Here is a 9,122-nt window from a genome sequence, read left to right as displayed (position 1 = left end):
CAGGTATTCCGTCCTAAACCCGAGTCTTAGCCCCATCATACATGTCTTAATTGCCATAATATAAGGAACCGACACACCTTTTGCCTCCAAGCATCCCTAGAGAACTTCTCTAGGAACCTTGTTCATACGCTTTCTCTAGGTCATAAAACACCATGTGCAGATCCTTTTTTCTCTCTCTGTACAGTTCCACCAAACCTCCTAACAAGGTGTATAGCTTCTGTGGTGGAACGGCCCGGCATGAACCGAACTAGTTGTCGCGATACAGACGTTGTCATCCTCACCCTCGCTTCAACCACCCCTCCCAAACTTTCAATGGTATGACTCAGTAATTTGATACCCCTATAGTGTTACAACTCTAGATATACACCTTTGTTCTTATATAATGAACCACGTACTCACCTCCACTCATCCGGCATCCTCTTGGCCTTAAAAATAACATTAAACAACCCAGTCAACCAATCCACACCTGCTCTTCCTACACAACTTCCAAAATTCCACTGGAATCTCGTCTGGCCCGGTCGCTCTGCCTTACTCATCTTACGCATAGCCCCCACGACCTCCTCGACGCTCGATACACCTACAGTGCCCGAGGTCACAAATGACTTTCGGGATGCTTCCAATTTGCTAGCACAATATCACGATCCCCTTTTTCATTCAGAAGTTTTATAAAAGTAAGTCTGCCATCTCCTCTTAATCTGGCATCTTCCACCAGTACTCTACATCTTCGTTCCTTGATGCATCTCACTTGGTCCAAATCTCGACCTTCCTCTCTCTCAACTTGGCCCATAAGCCGCAATCTTAGCCTCCAGTGACCGACAATTTAGCTTCCTTCTAGCTACCTTATATCTCTCCATGCACGCTCGCCTCTCCCTCCTCATCTATGCTCCCCAACTAATTCTAGGTATGCTGCCTTCTTCGCTTCCACTTTAGCTTGGACCACTTCATTCCACCACCAGTCTTCCTTTGTGCCTACCAGAGACACCAGTCAAGACCCCTAACACCTCTCTCCGCGGACTCCCTTATGCAGTCTGCTATCGCTGACCACATTAGTGTTCGCATCACCTACTGCCTCCTCCAAGCTCCCATAGCTGATAACCGGCAACTCCAACTCTTGGGCTTTATCCTTAGTCAAGGCTCCCCACCGATTCTTGGTTTTCCCGAGCAGACTCTTTTCCTCCTCTTTAACCTAATACCAACGTCTAGCACCAAAAGTCTATGCTGCGACGCGAGTGTCTCACTCGAAATCACCTTGCTGTCCTTGCACAACCTGCTGTCACACCTCTTGAGAAGGAGATTAGTCAATCTGGGTTCTTGCTACCGCATTTTCAAAAAGTAATCAAATGCTCTTTCCTCTTCGGGAATCTAGAGTTCGCAATCACCAACCCAAAAGCCTCCGCAAGTCCAATACGATGTACCTCCTCCATTCCTCTCCCCAAAACCAAAAGCCTCATGCACCTCGCCATAACACCTGCGGTCGCCCAATATGACCATTGAAATCCTTTCCTATGGAATAGCTTTCTGTAGGCGGAACCTGGCGCACATCTCATCTAACCCCTCCCAAAAGCGTCGTTTAACCTCCTCATCTAGGCTCGCACTGCGGCGCATAGGCACTAACAACGTTCAGGGTGTACTCTCCAACCACCAAACTTAAATAACCATCAATCTATCATTCACTCATCTAAACCTCAAACCATAGACTCTCTAAGTTCCCTATCAAACCAAGATACCCTCCTTCTTACCTCTCTGGACTCCTGAGTACCAAAGTTTATACCCGTCCCCTACCCACCTTGTTTCCTGGACACACGCTATATTGACCCTCCTCTTCTGGAGAATCTTCGCCAACTCTATAGACTTACTCTTCAGTGTACCCACGTTTCCATGACCCAATTCTTAACCTATAGACACCTCTGTCTCCTTTGCCTCCCTCGCCTCCCGACCCACCCCTAACCCCTGCCCTACCTCCCGCCCCACCCCTCGCCCCCCACCCCCCCACCCCATTCTTCTCCCAAAAACAAAGCCTCCATGCCACCTCGCATAACCACCTCCGGTCGCCCCAATATGACCATTGAAATCCTTTCTATGAATAGCTTCTCTGTAGGCGGAACCTGGCGCACAATCTCATCTAACCCCTCCAAAAGCGTCGTTTAACCTCCGTCATTCTAGGCTCGCATGCGGCGCATAGGCACTAACAACGTTCGGGTGTACTTCTCCAACCACCAACTAATAACCATCAATCTATCATTCACTCGTCTAACCTCAACCATAGACTCTCTAAGTTTCCCTATCAACCAAGATACCCTCCATTCTTAACCTCTCTGGACTCCTGAGTACCAAAGTTTATACCCGTCCCCTACCCACCTTGTTTCCTGGACACACGCTATATTGACCCTCCTCTTCTGGAGAATCTTCGCCAACTCTATAGACTTACTCTCAGTGTACCCACGTTCCATGACCCAATTCTTAACCTATAAACACCTCTGTCTCCTTTGCTCCCTCGGCCCCCCCCGACCACCCCTAACCCCTGCCCTACCTCCCGCCCCAAGCCCCTCCCGCCCCCTCCCACCCCCCACCCACCACCCCCCCCCCCCCCCGAGGACATGACCTCACTCGGACATCCCAGACCACAGCCACTTATACCTACACAGACTAAGGGAAAATCACTAACACACACAAAGCAACAGACCAAAAAGCTAGACAAAGACAGGCCTACAACTAAAGGCGCACTATAATGTGGATAAACTAGTAGGAAACTAGATTGCCACAATTTAACTAATACAATAAAGGGGAAGACAAACAGGAGGTACCAACTCCGCTCAAGTAGAACCTGGGAATTGTCTTGGTATATGCAACGTGCGTCCACCTATCACGATCTTATCCAGCTCACACCGCCCCTCGTTGACCCCGCCAGGGTTGTTTCCTTATGTTTGAACACGCACGTACCGCTCACCGCTGATAGCCACAGTCCCTAACCTGAAATACGCACAAAACACCACGAAGGACAAACAATGCGGGGTTGTCACCGCTACCACTTGGTGAGGCCCACCCGTAGCAAAGGAGCGCAAAAATATTGTAATAAAACCTTAAATTGGTTTTTGAGTAAATCAAATAATAAAACAAATAAATAACACTCAAAAGAAGAAACCCGGCGGCACCGGTAACGAGAACGCGTCCAAAATATACAAAAAATAATAATAAAATACCAATGCCCAGATGCAAAATCTAAGAAATTAACCGTCTATAACCACAATACCAGTATAGAAACACACTATTACAGTTGAAACAATTTAAAACAAAGTGTTTTTAAGACAAAGTGCAATAAGATAGAACGTAGACCCTGGTACTTCGACGGAGACGAGGTGGTCGTCAAAGAACTGGGCCGAAGTGGTTGGGCATAGGCTTACCTGGCTTGGAGACGGGTCTGGTTTGTGTGACACCACGGCAACGCAACCAGTCTGAAACCTGACTATGGTTGTTCCCACTCGCCGGGCAACTGGTCGTGACTCACCGGAGTAAGAGTGGGAGAAGATAGGACGAAAAAGAGGAGAGGCGGGGTGAGAGAGATGGCGGAGAGAGGAGGGAGGAGTGGTGGATAATGGGGAGGAGAGGGAGTGAGGGACTTACCTAGGTGGAGGGTGGTGCCGGCGACTGAACTAGTTCGCTGGTTTGATCCCGTTTTATTTACCGTTACTAGCAATGAGCGTTTGGAGAGAGAGAAAAGCCAAAAAATCCTCCTTTCATGAAAGAATTCGACACTACAAACATAATACAATTAAAAAAAAATTAAAACTAAAAAGAAAGCAGTAAAGCTGGGTTGCTCCCAATAAGCACTTGATTTAACGTCGCGGCACGACGCGAATCACTTTTTGTGCCTCCACCTCGAGCTTATAAATTGAACCCCAATTTGGCATCAATTTTCGTCTAGCTCAGTAGTGGAGGAAAAAATCTAACTAGCCCAAACAACCAATGTAGCATTCTGCACTTCTTGGCCTTTACATGAGGTTGTAATCCTGATTTTCTTGGCAAAAAATTCCAGAATTAGAAGACCTTGTTCCTTATCCCTTTGAGTTCTCAATTGGCTTGGACGACTCTATTTCCATATCATCATCAAAAACACATGTGGAAAAATGCTTGGAGTGTGGACTAATGCGCTCAACTACATGAACATTGGGAATGTCAACATCCTCAATACCAATGGCACTAAGAGTCAACTAAATATGTATCCTCAATATCCTTGGTTGACTCTAGTATCTCTCTTACAACATCGGCATCCTCAAATTCTAGTTGGAATAGATTATTGGTATTTTACTCTGACCTCGTCACTAGCACCTCAATTTCTGTATCTTAATATTCACGCTCTTCTTGGACACTATTCACCATATTGCTTGTTGAGCATTAAAATCTTCAACCAGTTGACTCACTTGAACTTTTCAAGTTGTGAATAGTTTTCCTCTTGCCTTTCTATCTACAATTGTATTTATTATTTGTTCCACAAGGCACTTTAACATATCATTAATCTATTTCAGGTCATCACCCTGGGTTCTATGTTCATATTAACTTCACAAGAAAAAGAAGAATCATCAAATAAGTGGTTTGGGGGAAGATAAGAAATATAAGCACAACCACAAAAGTGCCATCTGACCACCCACATATCACACCACATGCCAAACATAAGATTGAGTTGATGCACATAACTCGCTCTCGGAAATATTCTGATAATTTTGCCATGGGTGGTTTTCTATTAATATGCATAAGGAGGATTAAAAGTAGAATTACCTAACATCAATACTCTCATAATTCTCAAGATGCCATCTTTTCTAAAATCAACAGGTAACACAAAAATAAAAAAATCAAATACAAAAATTAAAAAAAAGTTCAAACTTGAAACTAGCAATATGTATACCTACAGCTACACCGTTTAGTTTCGCGGCAACGGCACAAAATTTGATCACGCCCAACTATGCCTTATAAAAAGGACTAAGCGGTCGCTGCAAATATAATCCGGTTTACAAGTCCGGAGTCGAAATCCCACAGAACTAAGGCTTAGTTTACAACTGTTCGCTTAACCAAGAGACAAGCTTGACAATTCCTAACTTATAGATATTAAGATTCTTGTGTTTAACTAATTAAAACTAACAAATTAAAATAGTAAATAACAACTAAAGATTCTAAGGGTTAGAGACAAGATTAAGGAGGTCTAGAGTTATGATTTCCCCTATTATCGAAATCCTTTCCGCTATGTTTTTTATAAATTTGCCTAAGTCTTCTCTACGATCATGAGCGCTCTGAGTGTCCGTAATTTTCTCCCGATTAACTACCACAATTTTAATAGACATATTCTTCTCGAATTATGCTAGCTGGCATTAAGCACGGCTCACTCGGAATCGCACCAAGGTTTCGTTATCCCTAATCCCACTTTTAAATCTTCCGTATTGATCCCTCATATACGTTAGGAGTGATGTTGTTCAAAAACTATATAGATATGCACCTCTCGCCGAATACTTAGGTACACACTAAATAGGCACAGTCGATTGTGAACTCACTACTCAAATCACAATCCAACACTCACAATAGGATAACCCTAGTACGTTGAAAAGCATATGTATAATGAGAAAAGCTACGCCAAATCTTATAACGTAACAGAAAATCATTGTCCAATAGTTCCATCATACACCCAGATACAAATTAGCTATTTCATAATAGTATGCAACTACATACTAGATTCATAACCAATAAGGAAATAGGAAGAATGAAGTAAAAACTCTAGAAGAATTCTCCGCCTTGCTCCTAGTGTGTTCTTGCCTCCTTACGTCGAATCCTAGTCTCCACTTGCGGACTTCGTGCTTCCTAGTCTAACGTGTGTCAAAAATCTTCAAAATATCGTTTTTCCATGTATATATTACCAGTAGGGTCGGGCCCAAATCATTATACTTCTCTTACGCAAAAAAGGACACTTTTCTTGGACAGGACGTGCATGGCCGCGCACCTGGAAGTGTGCTCGCACACTTGGCCGTGCACTTTTCAAACTTTCTGCCCCATATGCGCGAGGTAGTGCGCGGACACGCACTTTTCGTTTACTTTTCACCCTATTCTGTTAGGCATCTGAAAAACGTTAAAACATGAAAGTTGTTTTCCCTTTGAATTTTCTTTCTAAAAATTTATTGTGTAGCCCAATCGGAGTTCTGAGTGAAAAGGTATGTGTATTTTACTAGACAGTGTGCAATATGCCTACTCGATTCTTCGTTCGTTCTTAACTATCATCAGTTGATCTCCGAACACGATCCCAGCTTAATTCCTTGGGCTTTTACTCAGACTTCAAAGCTCCAAATCACTTGAATTCATTTCATAACATCTACATAGCTCGGAATCACTCCTACAATGCAAAAACACAATTAGTGCAAAACACTAGCGATTAAAGCTCAAACTCAATTAAAGTGCAGTAATTAGAGTGTAATAACGACTAAAATACGTTAATTATAGCCTATCATCATCACTAAATCTTTCATTTTCATAACCAAGGATTTGCTCCAAAGCTTCAACAAATGGCACATTGATCGATAGAATCTTTAATCATGTCAATGAACTTTTTGAATTGATTCTCGCCATTTTGCTTGGCAATCCTTTGAGGATATAGAGGTGGAGGCTTAGGCAATGATGCCTTAGCCTTTTGCACAACCGGTTTCCGGCATGTCAATAATGTGATCCCTAGACGGGTTGACTTCCTCTTGAGTCTCTTCCATTTTGTCATCAATGTCAATCCGCACTTCATCATTGGATTGCTCAACATTGTTCCGGATCTTCTCTTCTTTGCACTACTTGCTCATCATCCACAAGTTTCCTTTAACTAGAGGGTGGAGTGCACTCTCTCACTATTCCACTCCTGTAGTAGTACGGCCATGGCATGTCCGTGTTGTTTCCACCCTTTGGATTCACACCGTGTCACTTGGTAGTTCCCCCTTAGGATGAGTATTTAGAGCTTGAGAGATTTGTCCCATTTTGAAACTTCCAAGTTACGGACTGTTGTATTGTGGAGGCAATTTGGCATCGGAATTGGCATTCTTCTCCATCATTTGCTTGAAACATATCTTCAATACGCCCCATTTCATTGTTGGAAAGAACTTGGACCATGGGAAGGATAAGGAGGCGGTGTTGCTCGGTGTTGTACATTGGGGTTATTGAAAATCCGGACCCCCAATTGCCTCTGGTTATTGTCCATCCTCATTGATTTGTACCTCCCCAATATTTCTTGATTGTTTCTATTCCAATTACCTTGGTTATTTCCACCACTTCAATTTCCTTGATTGTTGCCACCACTCCAATTACCTTAGTTGTTAGAATTCCAATTACCTTGATTACCTTGAGGTCGGCAATTGTTGATTCGGCCTTGAGAGTTGTTTCGTTGCCCTTTGAAAGGTGTTCACATATTGCACTTCCTTCTCTTGTTCATTTAAGGTTCATCTTGATCAAACCCACTATTTTCTTGCACATAATTCTCCATGCGGTTTTGAACTTGTGGGCCCTTGGTCCTTCTTTTGTTCACCATAATACATACTCCCTCCATGACATAGACTTGCTTAGGACTTTGCATCTATTGAAGTTGAGCCTTTGCTAATTGATTCATTGTGGTGGTCAATTCGGCTATGGCTTGCCCATGGTCATGCAACACTATATGAAGTGAATCAATTTGGATCACCTTTGAGGAATATATTCCCGACTTTTCTATACCGATGATGTGTCCGCCATTTCATCTAAAATCTCACACGCTTTCGCATACGGCATTGTCATGAAATTTCCACCGGCAAGTTGATTTTACCATACACTGATTGGTCGTATTGATCCTCGATAGAAATTTTATTGAATCATAGCTTCCATCATGTCATTATTGGGGCACCTTTGACCATGTCCTATACCGCTCCATATCTCATGTAACGGCTCACTCGCTTCTGTTGTTGAATGCTAGAAATCTCGTCTCTAAGAGTATCCATATGCTCGGGAGAAAAGAACTTGAAAATAAATTCTCTGCCAACTCATCCCACGTATGATGGAGATGGTATTGTGCCAGTCTCTCTAACCAATCTAAGGCTTTTCCCGTAGAGCATGAACAAGTCCAATTAAAGCATGAACAAGGCTAAATAAATAAATACCCAACCATAAACAAGCACTATATCAAAACACCCATAAGGTTCACACACTAGGGTTTGGTCACAACCCTAGTATAAATCTTGCTACTCATGCTTGAAATTGAAGAAATAGAAGAAGAGATTGCTAATTAAGCTCGTATTATAAAATCAAAATGATAAAATCTATGTTAAAAATATCCCAAAATAGGAAAAACTACTAAAAGAAGTAAAGAGAAACGACTATTGTAGCTGCTGATGTCAAAATTAAACCTAAAAATTTGGAACTCGTCTATTTATACAAGGCTCGAAATTTCTGACAAAAATGCCCTTCGAGAGGTTCTGCAGTCGCACAATTCCATGTGTGGTCCACAGAATTCTTCACTTGTTAGGAATTTGGGAGTTTGCGGACGCATAATTCCAATATGTGGCCTGCAATGGCACTTTTTATGCGGTTCGCAAGATTTGTAACTGTAGCCGCATCTTGCTCTTCTGCGCGTACGCACTTTTACATCTCTCACCGCATAGCTCTTCCTCTGCGGCCGCACAATTTCTTGTGCGGTCCGCACTTCTAGGGACTGGAATGCACATTCTCTGAATTTTTGGTCCTAGCCTTTGTTTGCGGGCCGCACAATTCATGTGCGGACCGTACTTTGTACCTTTTTTTCTGACCATTCCTTCATACTCTGCGGCCGCAGATGATATTTTGCGGTCCGCACTTCTGAGCTTCTGTGCCTTTTGTATTCTTGAGTTCAGATTACTCCTTCTTGAATTGGATTTCATCTTGGGGGTTCATCTTCCAATATTCCTGCAATTACGCACATTTCATCAGTTTTCGGAAACACAATTAAACGCTTTTAAACTAAAATAAAAGCTAAAAGGCGCTAATAACTAGTCTAAATCCCCACTTATCACTCCCCAAGATCGGTGCATGACAATGAAATAGAATCTAAATGGGAGAGATTTTCCTTAGCTGAAATATTTTAGGTTTTGGAGCATTAATTAAAG

This window comes from Nicotiana attenuata, unplaced genomic scaffold (genome assembly GCF_001879085.1).
Source record: "Nicotiana attenuata strain UT unplaced genomic scaffold, NIATTr2, whole genome shotgun sequence".
NCBI classification, from domain to species: domain Eukaryota; kingdom Viridiplantae; phylum Streptophyta; class Magnoliopsida; order Solanales; family Solanaceae; genus Nicotiana; species Nicotiana attenuata.
Note: the sequence above shows the minus strand (reverse complement) of the source record.